This window comes from Eschrichtius robustus, chromosome 5 (genome assembly GCF_028021215.1).
Source record: "Eschrichtius robustus isolate mEscRob2 chromosome 5, mEscRob2.pri, whole genome shotgun sequence".
Taxonomy (NCBI): domain Eukaryota; kingdom Metazoa; phylum Chordata; class Mammalia; order Artiodactyla; family Eschrichtiidae; genus Eschrichtius; species Eschrichtius robustus.
In genome coordinates, this window is record NC_090828.1 from 5,670,762 (window position 1) to 5,689,181 (window position 18,420).

Below are 18,420 nucleotides of genomic sequence, written 5' to 3' on the forward strand. Positions count from 1 at the left end.
GCAGAAATCCAGGCCGGCAGCCCCGGGCGGCATCTCAGAGTGACACCCATGGTTCTGAGCATGCAGTGGTCCTGGCTGCCTCCGTCCGGCTGGTTTCCTTTCTGGAAGGTTTTTGTATTACACTTACAAATCATTAAAAACGAAAAAGAATATACTTTGTTTCCCATAAAAATGCTACGCCAGAGGTTTCCGGTTGATCTATTCTTTATCAAAACCTAGGAATGTCAGGTATGATACCCCCGAAGCAGCAAGTAGCCCTTATGAGGTTTTCTGAACATGCCCAGGCCCAAAGGAAAAGAAAAAAGAAAGGAAACAAAGCAGCAGCTCCCTATGGGAACAAAGCAGGAAGAGATGAGGGGGCGAGCCTGAGCCCCCCTCCCACATGCCGTCCTTTCTCTGTTTCGCACCCCCCGCAGGAAGAGACAGCAGGCTCCCAGCACGGCTTCCCAGTACAGAGAGGGCAGCTTTCTCGGGTGCCCCCGCTCGGCCAGCCCAGGACAGGATTAGGGTCGGAGCCAGAGGGCTGGAGCTGGACAGCTGCAGGGGCTCCGCCTGCTCCCCACCCACCCGGAGGTCAAAACCCCTCCCTCGCAGGACACAGGTTCCTGGGCCCACCTTGAGGTTCTCACTGGGTAGGGACAGACAGGCTGAGCTGCCACTTAGATTAGCATCATTTGAGTCAAGTTTAGTAAAGGTACAATGACAGCAAGGTGGGAGGTTGCAGGAATGCCCTGGGGTAGCGACAGCAGCGGGGTGGTGGAGGGGGAGGAAGGTACTGGAATCTGGGGACACAGGGAAGGGCTGCTCCAACCTCCCCCCGACCTCCTCACCCCCCGGCCTTTCTACTGGAGGCAAGGGAGCCCACCTGATGCACTGATTTCAGATGAACCCCAGGGCCAACACCCCCATCCCCCCGCAGGTGTGGAAAGAGCACGAGGGGCAGCCCCAAGGCAGCCACTGCAGACGAGGCCCAGGAGGCTGCTTTCTCGCAACAAGCCTCCCTGCGGTCCTGATGCAGGCGACCGAGGGGCCACACCTGGAGAGACGCCTGGCCTGGGCCTGCTGTTGACGCCCCTCACTCAGTAAGCAGCACTTCCCGGCACTGCCGTGTTAGCTCACGGATGGCTGAATCCACAGGGGACAGCACCAGACCGGCCACCGCATGACAGTGACCCAAGCCAGTCCATGCCAAGGGTGACTTCAAGTCCAGGGCAAGCCCTGCCTCTTGGAGATCTGTAAGATACCAGGGACAGGCGTGCAGGCGGAGGGACAGGGCTGGTGGGGGCAGGGAGCTGGAGTCTAAAACTAGGGGTCTCGACAAGAACTTGGAAATGAGAGAAGATGGCTCTTAAAATTAAGTCAGAACATCACAGTGTGATGGATCCTAGCAGCGCTATTCACAACAGCCCAAAGGCAGAAACAACCCGAGCATCCAGCGACGGATGAATGGACCCACACAGCGTGGTCCCTCCATACAGTGAATATCACCCAGTGCGAAAAGGAAGGACATTCTGACACATGCTGCAGTGTGGGTGAACCTTGAACACACTACGATAAATGGAAGAAGACAGTCACAAAAAGTCACGTATTGTACAGTTCCGCTTATAAGAAATACCCAGAAGAGGCAAATCAAGAGAGACAGAAAGCAGGTCAGTGGCTGCCAGTAGCTGGGGAGGGGAGGGACGCCCCGTGGCTGCTCCCAGGTCTCCTGTTGGGTTGGTAAAAGGCTTTGGAACTAGAGGTGGTGGTGGTACAACTTCGTGACTATACTAAGTATCACCACATCGGGACACCCGAAAATGTGCCCATCAGAAACCCAATTCAGGCTAAAACGTGTGTGCGCCCGGAGAACAGTCTGAAAAGATACCTTTACTTAAAAAATTGTATACGTTGAGATATATTTTTGTTATAATCGGGGTACACTACTAAAGGATGGAGAAAAAAACCCCTACACTTAGTCAGGAGGGAGGCTGGTCCAGCCAAGGGAAGAAGCCGTAACAGGAGGAATCAAGGCGAACTGCACCCCAGTTACGGCCAGGAGGCAGCCGCTGGTCAAGGGTGCTGATCCAGAGCCCCCAGGCACTGTGGTCCCACTAGAGCAAGGCATCCCCCGTAGGGACAGGTGCGGGGAATCTGGGGGTGGGGTGGGGTGGGGGCGGGGCGGGTTTAGGACTCTAAACACGCAACTCAAACTCACTAAGCAAAAATGGGAACAGACTGGGGCAGCCAAAGCAAGCTGCGGGAGGACAGGATGGGGGCCTGGAGCCACCTGGATGCAGAGACTCAGGCCTCCCAGCCTGCAGGCCCTTGTCCCCACCCCGTGGGTTCAGCTTCATTACACCAGATCCACTTCTCCACCACGACGCGGGAGCGAACTGTGAAGGCACCGCCCTCCCCTAACTGCAGCCCCCATCCCCATTCTGCAGAAGAGCAAACTAAGGCACCACTGAGGGCCGGTGGGCAGAGCCACACCAGCTTTAGTGCCTGAGATCTGCATGTGGACAGGCTTGTTTCAGAGTCCAGGCCGCACCCTGTGGCCAGGACCCCATCAACGGGAGCTCAGTGAGATTCACTCTGAAGCCCACTCTTGAGTGGTACCCTGAAGAATGTCTACCAAAACTTAGCATCCCAAAGAGAGCAAAGTATTTCCTAGCGACATATGCAAACCTGCCTCACGACAAATATTTATGCCCAAGCAGATGGAGGCCCGGTTCTCAAGTTACATTAAATCCGTTGGAAATCTAGAGATCCCTGGGGTGTCCTCTGATGGAGCCCAATGGTCTGGGCCTTGGCCCACTGAACAATCAATCTTTATCAGTAACAGGTGTGTCCCCGTGAGGCTTATGGACCTCTAGCTGTCGGTCCATTTAGAGAGTCCTCAAGACCCCAAAATGATAGGTACAACTTTACAGGTATAGCTGATTTTCTAAAGGGAAAGCCCATAGCCCTTATCAGAGTCCTCAAATGATTTTTGCCCTCAGAAACCCCTGACTTGGAGGAAGGCCTAAGACCGGCTTGGAGATAAGGTGACCGGGAGATAAGCCCGTGTTGGGTCTGACTGAGGGCCTGAAGGTCTGCCCTTGACCAAGAGTATTATTCAGCCCAAGCCCAGATGAAACTCTTCTTTCCTTTATCTGGTTATTATTTCTGTTGCTTTTTGTTCAGTCCCAATGATATTTGCTCTTTTACAGAATGGGAAGGACCTGGCTTATGAAAATCACCTTTGATTGTAGCCGACCTGGGCTTGCTCTGATTCAGACCTGAAAATCGGAGATGTTGTGCGGGTGGTCGACAGGGGCAACTAAGCCCGCGTGCTGCAACTACTGAGCCCTCGAGACGCCTCCTCATTCTCCTGGGAGTTTCACTGCCCGGCCCAGGCACACCCCCAGCCTGGACACCCCATGGCCCTGTCCCCTCCGATGGGTCAGCAACAGATACCACGTACAGGTGAACCGATCCACTGTCTGCCTGCCGACCCAGCAATTGAGGACCAGCTCAAAAGGGTCAGTGGGGCCCAACCCACTTCTAAGAGCAGGGAGCTGAGACAATCAAAAGCGGCCCAGGGGCACATCCTACACAGGACTGCTGGGCCTTGGCTGGTGGCCATTCCTAGGCCAGGTGCACGCTGGCTGAGCAGCAGAGGCCGGGTGACAGGGGAACATGCAATTCGATTCTTGAAGAGCAGTTTCACGTCTCAAATCCCGGTTCCCAGGTCTTCTGTGATCTGGGGGCTGGATCTCTGGATCTTTCCAACAATCCTCCCACTTTTTCTCTTGAGCAAGTTTGACTGCATATTCGATTCCTTTTTATCTCTGAGAACCTTCTGAGACTGGCTCCATCTTTACAGACGAGGAAACCGAGGACCAAGGAAATTAATTTATGCAAAATGCTTATGTGCTCCTAATTGAAATTTGTCTCTGCTTGGAAAAGACCAACGCGATAAGCTCTCTGCATAGACATTTTTCTGACCCAAGAATGAAATACAGTCACTCTGTCCTTCCTAAATTGCAGTCGGCCCAGTCAACTTTAAATAATGAACAAAAGGGGAAAACTCCAGCCAGAGACAGGGAAACTGGGGTTTTCTGATCAGATTGGGAAGTTCTTTGTAGTCTAAGCAGGTTTCAGCGAGATGGAAGGCTCTGGAAATAAACAACGCTGGAATCTTTCTTTGACTCACCTCTTTTATCTCCAGAGCCTCAAGTATGTTAAAAATGTCTCAGCGGTCCTCATGACACGCCTGGCTTTAAGAAGGGTGAAAAGGCAGGCTGGTGATGAGACTAAAACACAAGGCCTGTAAGGATGCAGACGCCGTTTCTGGGGGAGCGTGTGGGTTTCTCACCGGCCCGCATTCTCCAGGCTTCACTCCGTGGCACCTGACCTCACTCACAGTCAACTGCAGCCTTTATTTAATGAGGCAGCACTTACGTGAGGCTTATTCATACAGAGGTTTTGAAAGAGGCTGAGCACCGCCTTACATTCAGGCGATGCGTGGCCAGGTCCCCATCCCCCCAGTGGATCACCTGCCGACCACTGTGATGTCAGACCTCACCGCCAGAGGGGCCCTGCAGGCCTGGGATGCCAGCCTTGGTTGCTCTGTCCCGAGGACACCTGAAAGCCAGGATCTCCCTTACATACAGACTGGCCCCCAATTCAAACCTCAAAAGTAAACCAATTAGTGGTGGTCAGGGCATGGGGACAACAGGGCAATGGTAGTAGTTACTTAATGGGGAGGGCGGTCTTCTTCTGGGGTGATGAAAATGTTTTGAGACCAGAGACAGGTGGTGGTCACACAACACTGTGAATGCACTAAATGCCAATCAATCTGTACCCTTTTAAATGGTTAATTGAATGCTATGTGAATTTCACATCAGAAAAACAAAACAAACTCACACAGTCAGAAAATGTGGAGATCCCCAGTCTGAAAAGTAACCCCTGCAGAGCAAGAATTTGTCAGTGACTGTACACATAGTCCAGACGGTGCCTGGCCAGAGTTCCCCAACAGGAAGAGCAGACAAGTCCAGGCAGCTGGACAGCACTAGCCTTTGAGATCATCCAGCTCACTTCCTAACTGCATCCTATTTTAAATAAATTTACAGTTCTAAGAGAAAAACTTCAATTCCATCTGTTTATTTTTACTCTAAAAATTACCTACGTGGCTCACGTTTGTGACTCACAGTTGATAGCTACTGGCCGGAGTGGGACTCGGGGATACTGGCCCACGTAGCTCATGTGTCCTCCCAATAAGGAAGGATGGCTTGGGGCACACAAACAGGCTTATTAATAACTCTCTGAACTTGAACTTGAATGAGGCACTCTCTGAGCCTCACTTCTTGTCTGTAAAATGGGCAGGACGTACGGAGTGTTCCTGGGCTGGAGGAGATACGACAGAGGGGGGTGAGCGGAAGCTGGAGCTCCCGCTTCCACGGGAGCTCCTTCTCCTGTGGGGAGACCAGCCTTGACCTCCGTTTCCCCACAGGGCTCCTCCTTGGCTGGCACACCCCTCAAGGAGCTGTCGGGCCAAGCTGCTATTTGCCGGTTACACCGGTCCCTCACAGGGGTCTTGAAGTGAAGGGAACTGGAGCCAGGCATCTTTCCTGCCCCCTCACCTGGTCCATCACCTTGAATAGCAGCATCCACCAGCCCTTCAATACACTATTCCTGACAGCGATAACAGAGGTGGAATTACATTCAAATCACACAATTAGGCACCAGCAAAACCCTGGGAAGCTCTGCCTCACAATGAACTTGAGACAAATCAGATCTTGAATATTAAGAAGCAAAGAGGAAACACTGCATTTATGTTTCTGGAGGGAAAAAAGCCACAAAAATTGGCCAGATGTCAAGATCCCATTTTGGCCACAGCCAGTGGGTGGTCTCTTTAAATGCTGGGAGACACATGCCCACTCCCCTAAGTTCCGCACAGGGCCCGTCTGTCATCTCCAAGGCAAGCAGAGGTGATCCTCCAGACTCCCAGGAACCCCTAATGACAAGATGAGAACAGCGGGCACTGCTTCAGGTCACCTTGAGATGGAAGGCTCCGTCTCAACCTCCTGTTTCCTCTTCCCAGAGGTCCTGCTGCCCCGGGGATCCTGGCTCAGTGCCGGACAAAGCAAACCACGTAAATGACACCCAGGGAAGTGCCAGAGCCAGAGAGGGGTCCTAGGCGGGGCCCCATTGACCTCCTTTTCTGCTTTGCTCAGGAGGGGGTCTGCACCAGACCCCCAATTCAAACGCAGAGGTGGGATCCTGTGGGGGTCAGGCAGGGAGCCCTGCCGCACCACCGCTGGCATCTATCACGTTTATCTACAGAAAAGAACCTAGTTGCATACTTGCTTGCTGGACTTCAGAAACCCCAGCATTCAGGCCAATGCCAGTCCAAAAGAATGCGAGGAATGTGGATGCCTTTCACTGGGTTTCACTGCAACCCAAACAGACCACAGCCTCCAGGGCTTGCTGATGGCTGCTTCCTGGGCAGAAATATTTTAAGTCTCTAAGACCTCAGTGGGGTGAGGATTAACCCTGGGACCAGAACACTCCTGAATTCCTCACTCACCATTAAAAGCCCCCGGGTCATAACCTGCAAACATCCCCAAACATTCTTTCGGTTCTAAAGCACAGGCTGATACTGGAAAACAAAGAAATGTGATATAAAAGGTGGGGAGGGAAGAAAGTTGAACCAAAGCCAATCATCTTCCCCCAGGTGAACAGGAGGCGCACATGATGTAAAGAATAACCTTCACTAATTCAGGCACCTTATTTGGAACGGCTTTTATTATTCAAACCTGACCCTGAAAGGAAGCAGCCTCTGAGCCGTTCCTTCTCAACTCCCCTCTTCACCCCGGGTCTGCAAATGACCCCTTTAAATTATACCCACTCCTTTCACCTGGAGAGGAAAGTCTCATTTTTTTTAAACACATGAAGCCTGCACCATATTCTGTAGATGATCTTACTCAACTGATTTTACAAACGATGGTTTTTCCTACTAGTATTGCCAGCCGCAGGAATAAAGATCGAGAACAGCCGAGAAAATATCCGAGAACATTCTACCCGGCCACCCTTTACTCTCCCTTCTGCTGGGAGTTGCCGGATGCCTCCCGTTCTTCCTCCCGAACACGGGCTAATGCTTCCTGTTAACATTTTCTGCCATCGCACTCCTCCTTCCCAGGACTAACCTCTCCCAGACCCACACAGCCAAATGCGTCGCACCTCGTCACTGGTGCCCATTGTTCACGAAACTCAGAACCTCTTAGGTTTTAAGAATAACTCCTTTGTGTAAACACACAGGACAGCCAACCTGGGCTCAGTCCCCCGGCTGTGCTGTCGGGGAGGAGGACAAGCTGCCCGGCTGGTTTCTGGGGAGAGCGAGAACATTCCATTGGTGGCCGCAGAGAGGGACGTCGCGGAGGTAAACAGAAACCAGGGGCTGTTCTGGGAACTCGCCGGTGCCAGGCACACCGGCGACATCTGACCTTCCCACGTGGGGACACGGAGAGCTGACGAGGATGTGAAGACAGGGCTGCAGAGCAGGGAAAGGCCGAGAAAGGTCACAGGGAAGGAGACCTCTCCCTCCCGAGAGGCTCTGCAGGCACGCGGGGCCCGTCTCCCGACACGGGTCTGTGCCTGCCTCTCGGGGCTGACACAGCCGCCTCCATGTGGCAGGCCCCGGTCCGGCTGCTCATCAGATGCCCCGTCTGCAGCACTCACCTGCAACAGGGCCCAGCTCTCTGACGTCAAGAGGACCAGTCCCAGGACCCGGCCTTCTGTCCAGAGCAGGAAGATGCTACCAGACAAAAGAGGGAAATGTGACTGAGATTCAGAGTCTCATTCAGCTGAAGAACTCATTTCCACCTCTTCCCTCCAAGACTCTTCCACGCCAAGAGCAGATTATGTCCTAAACTGCATTTATTGGGAAGGTGAGGACGGCAGTGGATCGCTGGGATGGGGCACCGGGACCCCTTTGCATCCCGGCTGCTGGGAGTGTGGCCGGCTTCCTAGAACTGCCTCCTGGAAAGAGGCACTCCTCCCCCCGGGTCACGGCCCCGCCCTGGGGCAACTATGAAGGGGTGAAAGGATGCCCGCCACCCCTCTCCCAACCCGGACAAATGGGAAGTGCAGTCCCAGGGCCGGAGTGTCTGTGGGGTCTCCAAGGGCTTCCCTCTGCCCCCAACCCCCGGTCCCTTCCAAGGGGGCCGACCCCAAGAGGGTGTCACAGTAAACCTGCATGGTGATCTGTGTCACCGTTGGCTTCTGGGAGCCCAGCCTGCCACAAGGCCTTTTTTTGCTTGTTTCTCCCGGAATGCTGCACCGTCTTCTCTCACCTGCTGTTACTTCTGCTGCAGAGACGGGCAGTGTTGGCTCAACAGAATGATCTTATCAGCTGAACCCAAAAGATGTATTCCCAATGCCTTCCCAGCAGTGGGGTTTCCTCCCCACTTGCTGGTCATTTAGGAGGCGGTTACTAACAAGTAACCATGGAGGCCATGTCTGTGACAGATTCCTTAAACAAGGATGGTGATGGATGGTGGAACTGTAGGTACCACCACCGCATGGCAGCCCCCCGCCACCTCGATGTTCTGGACGGCAGTAACAGAGCTGCTCCGAGCTTTACAGGAACGCTGCACCTGGCCAGACTGTGAAACAGGAGGAAATTTCATCCTGGATACCTTCCCTAAATCACTGTCCTCGCCGGAACAGACAGCCCAGGACAGACCCTCAGCTGCGTAAATGATTCACATGCAATTACAAGGAGCGTCACCAGAGGGCAAGAATTATCCCCCGAGATGCCGGGGCAGCTGGCCGGTCTTCAGAACATCGTTTCCCCCTGGGGCTTCCACGGTTAAACGAATTCCAGATGTACAGAAAGCCCAGAGGGAGGGAGAGGGAGGCACGGAAGGAAATCAACCAGAAGCAAAGAGAAAAGCCGGCAGGTGTACAGTTAACTCTCGAGGTAGAGACAGACCTAAGCGCACAAGCAACGTGTGAAACCACAAAGGCAAAAGCAAAAACTCCAGTGAGATCGATGAACGCTACGAAAAAGGCAGCAACGACCGAGGAAATATATATTTAAATGTGACAAAAGATTTAGATCCTGAGAAGATGAGAAAATGCGGGGATGGGGGAGAATGCTCAGGACTCAGAGGCCGCCGTCCACCCATCACGCGGATTTTGGATGCGTCCGCCATGCTGCTCTCGGGTCCAAGGACCTCGGGGTATCATCAGATGGCCCGCAGGACCCCAAAGACTGTCAAGACAGAGCAGGTGAGAACCTCATTGTATTAGGGGGCGGAGGCACTGAAAACACCCCCCTTTTTTTTTTTCAAGTCACTATACCAGCCTAAATACTTGGATGTCCCCTTTCCTTTATAAACCCCAAAGCCCCCGTATCTAGGCTGGGGGATGGGACTTTCTACCCTACATCCCGACCAGGGGCCCACACTGCTGGGCCTCTGACCCCTGCATGGGTCCATCTGCAGGCCCTTCAGGAAGGGCAAGAAGTGGTTGGGGGCTGGCGAGGCCACGGGGTTTCCCTGCAAAGAGCATCTCCGTGCGGCTAACGGCCTTGACCTCTGGCATCCACGTTACCGCTCACGCTAAAGCCCATCTCCCAGACACAGAGTAACTGCACACTCTGCGGAACCAGAGCAGACGGCCACCAGGTCTTTATGGAGAGAGAAGGATACCTCCCCTCACTGTCCATTTGCAGCATCCTCATTCACCGCGGCTTTAGGCGCCGGGCCGCTCAGCACTTGGGGCGAAGGGCCTAAGGGAGCCACTGGGCTTTTCTCTTGTCTACTCCAGCAGGCTCCTGGGTACAGAGCTTCTGTTTACAGCCCAACGGCCCTGAAGCCGAGCTCTATTTCCTCAAATGGATCCTGGCAGGTTCCTGGATGGGCCATGGGCAGGTACAAGTGCACACCTGGAGCCCTCTACCCACTCGGTGTTCACAACTCTGGCCGTGAACAGTCATGCCGATGAGGTCCAGGGTGGGGGGGATTAGGTGAACAGGACCAGCTGGCCCCTTTCCACCTCCCCAGCTCCAGGCTCTACCCCTCTGGAAGCCCCAGGTTTCTGCACAAAGACCAGCTTTCCTGACAGGAGAGGGGCGTGGTCCTTCGGCCAAAGAAGGAGCCGCCCAGTCACCAGGGGGCCCATCAGTCCCCACGGCCCCCAAAAGAAAACACGGGACTTAGTGTGTGTGGACCAGGTTAGCCCAAAGCTCTGGAGTGTAGAACATGCCTAATTCCCTGATTTTCTGGTTTGTTTCCAGACACATCAGTGCTTTCATTAGCCGAAGTTTGGGGGAAATCTCCGAGAACCACAGAGCTGTAAACAGCAATGCTGAGAAGACTCTGCTGTCTTCCAGAGCCTCCGAGCACGAGTACAGTCCAGTGAGAACAGCACTGAGGTCGCCCTCACGCATCACTTAGTAGCTGTTTTAGCCACAGCTTACAATCTCGGCTGACGATGTAGCTACAGAGTTAATCCTACCTGAGGAAGTCTGGAAAGCTTGGTAGGTAAACTTAGAGATTCAAGAAACTTAGACAGTAGACTCTATTCCAACAAAGACAGAGATGACGGCCCTGCCTTCAATTCTCACCCCAGGACAGGCCCCAACAAGACACTCAGCCATTCTCTCCACTTGCCCTATGTCATGAATGAAATTATGCCCCCCAGCCCATGCCTATGTTGAAGCCCTAACCCCCAGACCCTCAGAATGTGACCGTATTTGGAGAAAGGGTCTTTAAAGAGGTAATCAAGTTATAATGAGGTCATGAGGTCATTGACTCTAAACCCAGTATGACCGGTGTCTTTACAAAGGGGGAAATTTGGAGGCAGATACACACACAGGGAAAACTCCACATAGAGATGAAGGCAGGGGTCAGGGTGATGCTTCTACAAGCCAAGGGTTGCCAGCAAACCACCAGAAGCCGGAGAGAGGCCTGGGACAGCTTCTCTGGGACAGCTTCAGAAGGAACCAACCCTGCGGACACTCAGTCTTAGAGTTCCAGCCTCCAGAACTGTGAGACAATAAATTTCCGTTGTTTAAGCCCCCCAGCTTGTGGTCCTTTGTTACAGCACCCTGGCAAACTAATACAACCTATCTGCAAAACGGGATTAGGAATTCTCACCACGCTGCCTGTCTTCAGAGCTGAAAGTGACAGATTCAAAAATGCTCTGTAACCTCGGATCCACCTCGACCTACAGCTTGGCCTGTGTTAACCCCGCAAGAGCCGTCCGTGCTGCAGGACCAAGCCTCTCGGGGCAGGACCTACGTGGTCCTTTGATGTCACTGAACACCCACACCTGCGTGCTTTGTTCCTACAATCCCAGTATGTGCTCAGTGGCCCTATATCCATGCAGACGCCCAGCACAGTTCTTCAAAGCTGGAGGGGAAGCGTTTCCAGGGTGCTTTGGGGGAAACTGGAAAACCAGGAAGCTTTTTCCTCAGGTTTCCAACCGTCACGATGGAGACAGACGGATCCACCAGCCAAAGGATCCTTTACATCCAGCACCTGACAATAGCTAGACAGGGATTTCTCCGCTGCAGGGCTCGGTTCTCGCCCACCCCTGACCCACCACACCTGGAAACACCAAAGTAGCAGCGCTAAAGCACAAAGCAGAGCCAAACCCAGCCCGACACGTGTCTGAAGAATGAAGAACAGACACGTGTCTGCCCGTGAATGAAGAATAGTTTTCAACAGTTGGAGGGGAAAATCAAAAGACTATCTCATGACATAAGAATTATATGAAATTCAGGTCGCAGTGTCCAGAAATATAATTTTACTGAACACAGGCACACCCGTCGTTCCTTTACGGTTTGTCTGTGGTTCTTTTGTGTGTCAATGACACACAAAAGTAGCTGCTGCAGAGACCCGAGGGGCCACAAAGCCGACATACTTACTGCCTGGCCTTTTACAGTAGAAGTGTGCCGACCCCTGGTCTACACCGCCCTACACAGGCCACGGGGCAGAGGGCCAGGCCGGGGTCGGCTCAAGCCACAGGGAGGTGGACAGCACCCACGGCGCATAGCCGAATGGCGGAGGGCTGGCCAGGTAGCAGACAGGATCTGGGACGGCAAGAGGGAAGGGGAGGCAAACAATGGGAGGTGTGTCTCCATACGGAAACAGGAATGGCCCAAAGGTAAACTTCATGCACTGGGAACTGTTTCCTGGAGCTGGCTCCAACCTCGAGTGAGGAGGGTTCCCGGCCCCCAGCCCTGAGCGCAGGTTAGCACCATTGTCCGGTCCCTTCGCAAGGGGTGCCCAAGGCGCATCGGGGTCCTGTGGCCTGGCCGTGGACTTCACCCTCGGTTTTTCACTGTTTATGGAAGAAACTACAAGGCAACCAATGGACAAAACTGAGAAAAATCACGCTTCTGCAGACTGACCTTTGTATTTAATGCTAACAAAATAAACACTAGTAAAACTGTTCACTGAAACAGTATTTAGGTACGAGGTGGGTGATGCAGCCAAGTGAAATCGTGCGTGATCTATGGGGCAGAATCTTCTTACACAGAATACGGAACTGGTTCACCTACCTCTCCTAAAATTTCATAACATTTCAAACGGTATAGATGGTGCGGTAAGGAATATCCTTTCCTCTCTCGTGTATGAAACCAATATTAAACATGAAGCACAAAAGGGGGATTATTGAGACACACATCAACCAGACGTCCACAGTGGTTTCACCCTGTGCATCTGTGGGTTCCCACCTGGCGCCTGACATGGTATCAAGTGGGTGGGGTTTAGTTCATTGTCCGTGGCCAGCGTTTCTGAGCATCCTTCCTCCCTGGCGGGGCGGGGAAGAGGGTGGAGGCCCCTGTGTGTGACCTGTGCCCACTCCCTCTCAGGTATGTGGACGCCCACACCTGTGGCCAGAAGGCTGCCTTCTCCTCCTCCTTTAGGCTTCTGCTCCCACTGGATGGAGCTGGTGGGCCTTGTTATGGACATTTTAATGGATTTAATTATCACATAAATAATTATGTGAGATGAGCAGCTTCCAGGACTGGTCAGGTGGAATATTTTGTAAAAGACTCAATAATGGGGAATCGCTTAAAAACAGGCTGGCAAACTAGACCACGTTAAACATTTAAGGAAAAAAACAATAAAACTCCAGAAGAACTCTGGACTCAGACGGCTTCGCCAGCCTTTGTGTTGTCACTTGACTTTAAATGGGGAATCAAGAGGATGTACTAGGCTGTGGTCCATGCCAGACACAGCCATGAAACCCACACTCAGAGAAAGACCTTCACCCCATACTGGAAGACTGGAAGATCCACGGACACTGGCTTTTTCCATTAAAAAAAAAAAAAAATTCTATTTCTTCCAGGCTTAGACTAACTTTTTCTACTCACTGACCAATGACTTAGGGACTTTTACAATCTGACCCAGGTCACAGTTCTGGGCTCCCAGCGGGGCTGGAGGCTTAAATACAATGTCTTGATGATCACCACTTAAAAACTGATGAGGGAGTGCTTCCGGGGGGAGTCCTAGGTTTTTGATTCTGACCGTAACCTGCTCCTTTGAAAAATCGGGGAGCCGGCACCAGCCCGGGGCTGGGTGTGGGAGCTACCACCTGAAGGAAGGCAGCCTGGAAACGGAGGCTTCTGAGATGGTCCCCAGTCAGACCTGTGGGCTCACAGGTCAGCGCCGCCCTTCACTGGCCTGATGACCTCTGCTCCATGACCTAAGTTGACTCTGGGCCTTGGTTTCCTCAAGTGTAAAAGGGCTCTCCCATATCATGCGAGAGATTACTCTTTTCTCTCTGTTTTCCTACTTTATCATCTTTTTTCTCCGTATCACGTGAGAGTATACTTTCTCCTTCTTTTCTACTAGCCTATGGACCACCTTGAGGGCAGGGACCCTGCCTTTCTCTTCTTTGAAACATAAAAGTTCAGAGATTTAAGCCACATACATAGTGGAAAACTCGCAAAATGCTTATGGCATAAATGGCTGAGAACTTAACTTCTTACATGTGAATAAAGCAGTGGTTCTCAAACATGGGCACGTATCAGACTCACCTGGAGGGTTTGTTCAAACCCAGACTGCCGGTCTCCACCACCCACCGAGGCCTGAGCCGGGTCTGCGAATACGCATCTCTAACTTGCACCCAGGTGATGCTGGTGCAGCTGGTCCCCCGACCACACTGCGAAAACCACTGACATCATGCACAGTAGCTGACAAGGTGCTTCTCCAGCTGGCCTCCGGGTGGTTGGAGGTGGGCAAGGCCGGCATCACTGTGTCCTTTTCAGCAGACGAGGGAACTGAGGTTCAACAGGGCTTCAATGACTGACCGAGGTCAAGAAATGGGAAGCTGGGATCATAACCCCCGGTGCAGAGCAGCCCCCGTGACCTTGATGAACAGACTAACAGTCAAGTGCAGAGAAAACAAAGGCAGAAAGAGGAGATTGCAGGGACTTCCCTGGCAGTCCAGCGGTTAAGACTCTGTGCTTTCCATGTAGGAGGCGCAGGTTCGATCCCTGATCAGGGAACTAGGATCCCACATGTCACGTGGCTTGGCCAAAAAATAAAAAAAGAAAATATTAAAAAAGAAGAAGACAAAGCAGTCAGACCAGGTGTCTCCACGTGAGGTTATAAAATGCCGGCCTGGGTTCCAACACTGAACGGCCTTCCTTCTTTCCTTCTTCCAAGACAGCAATTACAACCACACACCCCCTTCCCAAGTCTACTAAAGTAGGAAGAAGTGCAATATCCTGCCTGATGTTTATGAACCACAGGAAGGGAGTTTCTATGCCAGTCCTGGGAGATGGCACAGAGCAAAGAGCCTCCCGACAAACGTAGAAGAGGCTGAAAATCCTGGGACAAGTCCGTGGTGGAAGCTCAGGCTCTGTTTGAACAGGGCCTCAAATCCCGGCTCGGCCCCTGAACGTGTGACCCCGGGATGTGTACCCTTGTTCCTCGGCGCCGGGCGGGGCGGGGAATTACCCGGCCTGGTGTGAGTGGCAGCCTCGGCCCCTGCACACATGGTATCCAGCGCTGGTCCCTTTCTGCCAGAATCCCCGCAGCTATCTCCTTCCTCAAAGCTGCCCTCCTGCTGGCTCACCCCTCCTGACCTCGGGCAGAGCTGGGGCAGAGCTGTCGCAATGAGGACCACCCACCCTCTGACCTCTTGGATTCTTCTTCCTGGGGACCTTCACCCGGGCAACCTCTCACCTCAGCAACTGTGAAAGAGGCAGGAGGGGGAAAACGCAGCTGGAGCCACCCTAGCGGACCATTCCAGCTGACCCAAATTCCCCTCCACGCCCGACTCACCCAGAATAAGGCCCCCGAGAGGCCCCTTCCCCGCTGAGCTTTGCAAAGAGGGCTCATTTCAGTTCCATAAACCTAGCCGAAGCGGTGGAGAAAGGGTGGAATACCTACTTTATAAGAGCATCGAACGATTTGTAATTCGTTAATCTGCTACGTATTGCAAAAATCACAGACCACCCCCTACTTTTAGATAACAAGTCCTACTCTCAAAGACATGTAGAAACTGGGTCAGAAACAGAATCACTGCAACAAACATTTTCTGAAGCCCACGACCTGACTCTGGTTATTAGAGGACCATTCTGTATTTTTATTTTTTCCCCCAAAGTGAATCCTCAGTTTCTTAATCACTTCTTTGAGATAAGTACAATGCTATCCAGAAATACAAGGCGGTCCCCAGCCTCGGAATATCCTACTTTTTGAATGAGACTTTTTAAAAAAATGCAATCTTCCCCAAAAAAGTTAAAAAAAAAAAAGCCAACCTGAAGAAGCCATTTCAATGGCCGGCTGTCCACTGGAGTGGTGGGCATTTGGGCGGATGCGTGCATTAGTGGACACAGGGTTGGGTGACCACAATTCCCCACCACCAGCAAGGCTGGGCAAAGGGCACAGCTCCATGGGGTCATTTCTCTCCGATCCCCCAGCTCCTAACTACAGGCTGGAACGAGTGAGCAAGTGTGGAATCAGGTCCTGGTCAGAACCCTCCAGCCCAGGTAGTTATGCGACATGAAAGGTGGGTTGTGTTTACCATCCCTCACTCCCCGCCAGAGCCATCTGAAGCTCTATGATGAGTCTCTCCTCCCAGTGACTGCTCTGCATATCTACTTATTCTTACCTTCGTCACAAGCAACCACCAACCGGTGGTGTAAAAGGATAACACAACTTTAAACACAGTTCAAGCTCTCCTGGCTGGTGTGCATTTGGCTTTGAGGGACATGAGATTAGAGCGTCGACAGATCCCTCCGTCATCTCCCAAATCCTCACTCGGCTCTGTTCCTTGCAAGCTACAGAGGGACGGACAACATAAATACAACACGTGGGTCCTGCGCTCTAGAATGGAAGTTTAAGAGAAAGCAAGTACCTAAATAAAAGACGAGGCTGAAAACAGAAAATGCCAGGACATAAAGCTGCTGGTGTGAGTACAGAACTAGATGGAGAGAGAACCCCTGGATGGAGAAGGGGTTCCTGGGACACGGAGAAGGTACCACCTGGGCTGACCGGGCTCCAAACAGGTATCAAGAGAGGATGCTACACACAGGGGTCAAAAGTCCTTCCACGGGAGAGGTGCTCGGTACCTCTGGGTCCCCATCACTCCCCACACACATCTGAAATTTCTCCAATGATCGTCTGAACACCGTGTGCTTTGCTGGTGACTGACAGTCGTGAGGACAGACCTTGGTGGCTGTCTCAGCTCTCGCTGGATGGGGCTGAAATACCTGCCTTTCTCACGATCCACAGGGAACAGTCAATTCTGGATTTCGTGGAGGCCACACCGTACTGGATTTGTGTGCAATCAGTTACCCCCTCGCTGTGCTGTCAAGATACCCTCCAAATGGGCGGCTACCAGCCCTCCACAGCAGCCAGGCCCACAGCCCTCACTCAGCCTGCAGGGACACGCTCCCCGGGACAGCCCGTCCTCCAGAGGGACGATGCCAAGGTTCCTCGGGAGGGTCCCCAGCAGTCACGGGGACCACGAGCTCGGCAGTCACTCACCCTGCACATGCTTCCCCAACTTCCTCATGTCGCCCTCCTGCGTCCCTTTCCTGCTTCTGGGGACCACCTCTCCCCCAAGTCCTCGCCTCCGGCTCTGCACTCGAGGGTCCCAAACGAGAACAGACGGCAAACGTCAAGCTGGCACTAGGCCACCGGGGGCCTTCTGGTCAAGACACGAGCCCGGCTGAGTGATGTGCGCGCACATTCCCGGTCATTTCTGGTCAAAGCCGGTGGGCTATTTTGTCCTGTTAGAAATTCCCGATTTAGAAAGCCAAGGAAATATTTGGTTCCATTAATAAGATACACTTACACTCAGCTAAAACTGGAGAAAAGCAAAGGGTATTTATATCCCGACTGACATTTTTACATTAAAAACATATAAATGCACTGCGGCTCACTCAGGTCCAGGCTGGAGGCCGTCAGAGCTCATGGTTCCCAAGGAACTTCTGACTCTAAGCTGGGCCTGTATCCCGGTTAAGGCCCCGTGGTCCCAGCCCACAGGTCAGCAGGGAAGCCCACCCCCACCTTCTGAAAGCATCATGAGTTAGGACCTTCGGTCACCTACACCTAGGGCTCTGCTCGAATGCCACCTCTTCAAATCCCCAGGCTTCTGTGTTAACTTTCCTAGGCTGCTGTTACAAACTGCCACAAACTCGGGGGCTTAAAACCAATTTATTCTTACAGTCTGGAGGCCAGAAATCTGAAACCAGTTTCACTGGGCGAAAGTCAAGGCATTGCTGGGTCTGGTGCCTTGTGGAGGCTCTAAAGGGAGAATCCGTTTCCCTGCTGGCATCCCAGCAGCCCCCTGGATTCCCAGCGTGTGGCCCCTTCCTCCATCTTCAAAGCCCATCACTCTGCCTCTGTCTCCATCATCACATGGCCTTCTACTCCGTAATCACATCTCCCTCCGCCTCTCTCATAAAGTGACACTGGTCATTACATTACATTCAGGGCCCCTCCGGATATGCGGGGTAATCTCTCCGTCTCAAGATCCTTAAATTATCACACCTGCCAAGTCCTTTTTGCCATCTAAAGTCACATTCACAGGTTCTGGGAATTAGCATGTGACTATTCCTGCGGGGCCATTATTCAGCCTACTACACACCCTCTCAAAACAGCACAGCTTTTCCGCCCATGCCTCCACCTGGCTTCAGGGATCACTCCCAACATTCTTTGTTTATCATCTGTTTATTTCCTTTCTCTTCCACCAGAGAAAATGCTCCTCGAAGGCAAGGACTCCATGCTGTACCTCCGGAACCACCTGGAACACAGCACACACTCAGTAAATTGCTACAGAATCCCCTCAAGGAATCAGCATCTGTATCTTTCACAAGCTCATCAGTAGGGTCCATGGGCTGGAATCCACCCTCCTGACTCAATGTTGCATCCCAGCCCCTGCACGGAGCACGAGGTGAGACGCTCTATTAGCAGTACCTGTTGC

General features: G+C 52.6%; 1 protein-coding gene across 3 annotated transcripts in view; it reads right to left on the minus strand.

The window, feature by feature from the left end:
- SH3BP4 (SH3 domain binding protein 4) overlaps positions 1 to 18,420 on the minus strand; it is a 91,209-nt gene that overhangs the window by 46,998 nt on the left and 25,791 nt on the right. The window contains exon 2 of one of the 3 annotated variants that reach the window (XM_068544184.1): positions 7,705 to 7,780. The exons of the other annotated variants lie outside the window; for them this stretch is intronic. The gene's annotated coding sequence lies outside the window, so the exon portion shown is untranslated. The remainder of the gene's footprint in view (positions 1 to 7,704; positions 7,781 to 18,420) is intronic. 3 annotated transcript variants of the gene reach the window in all.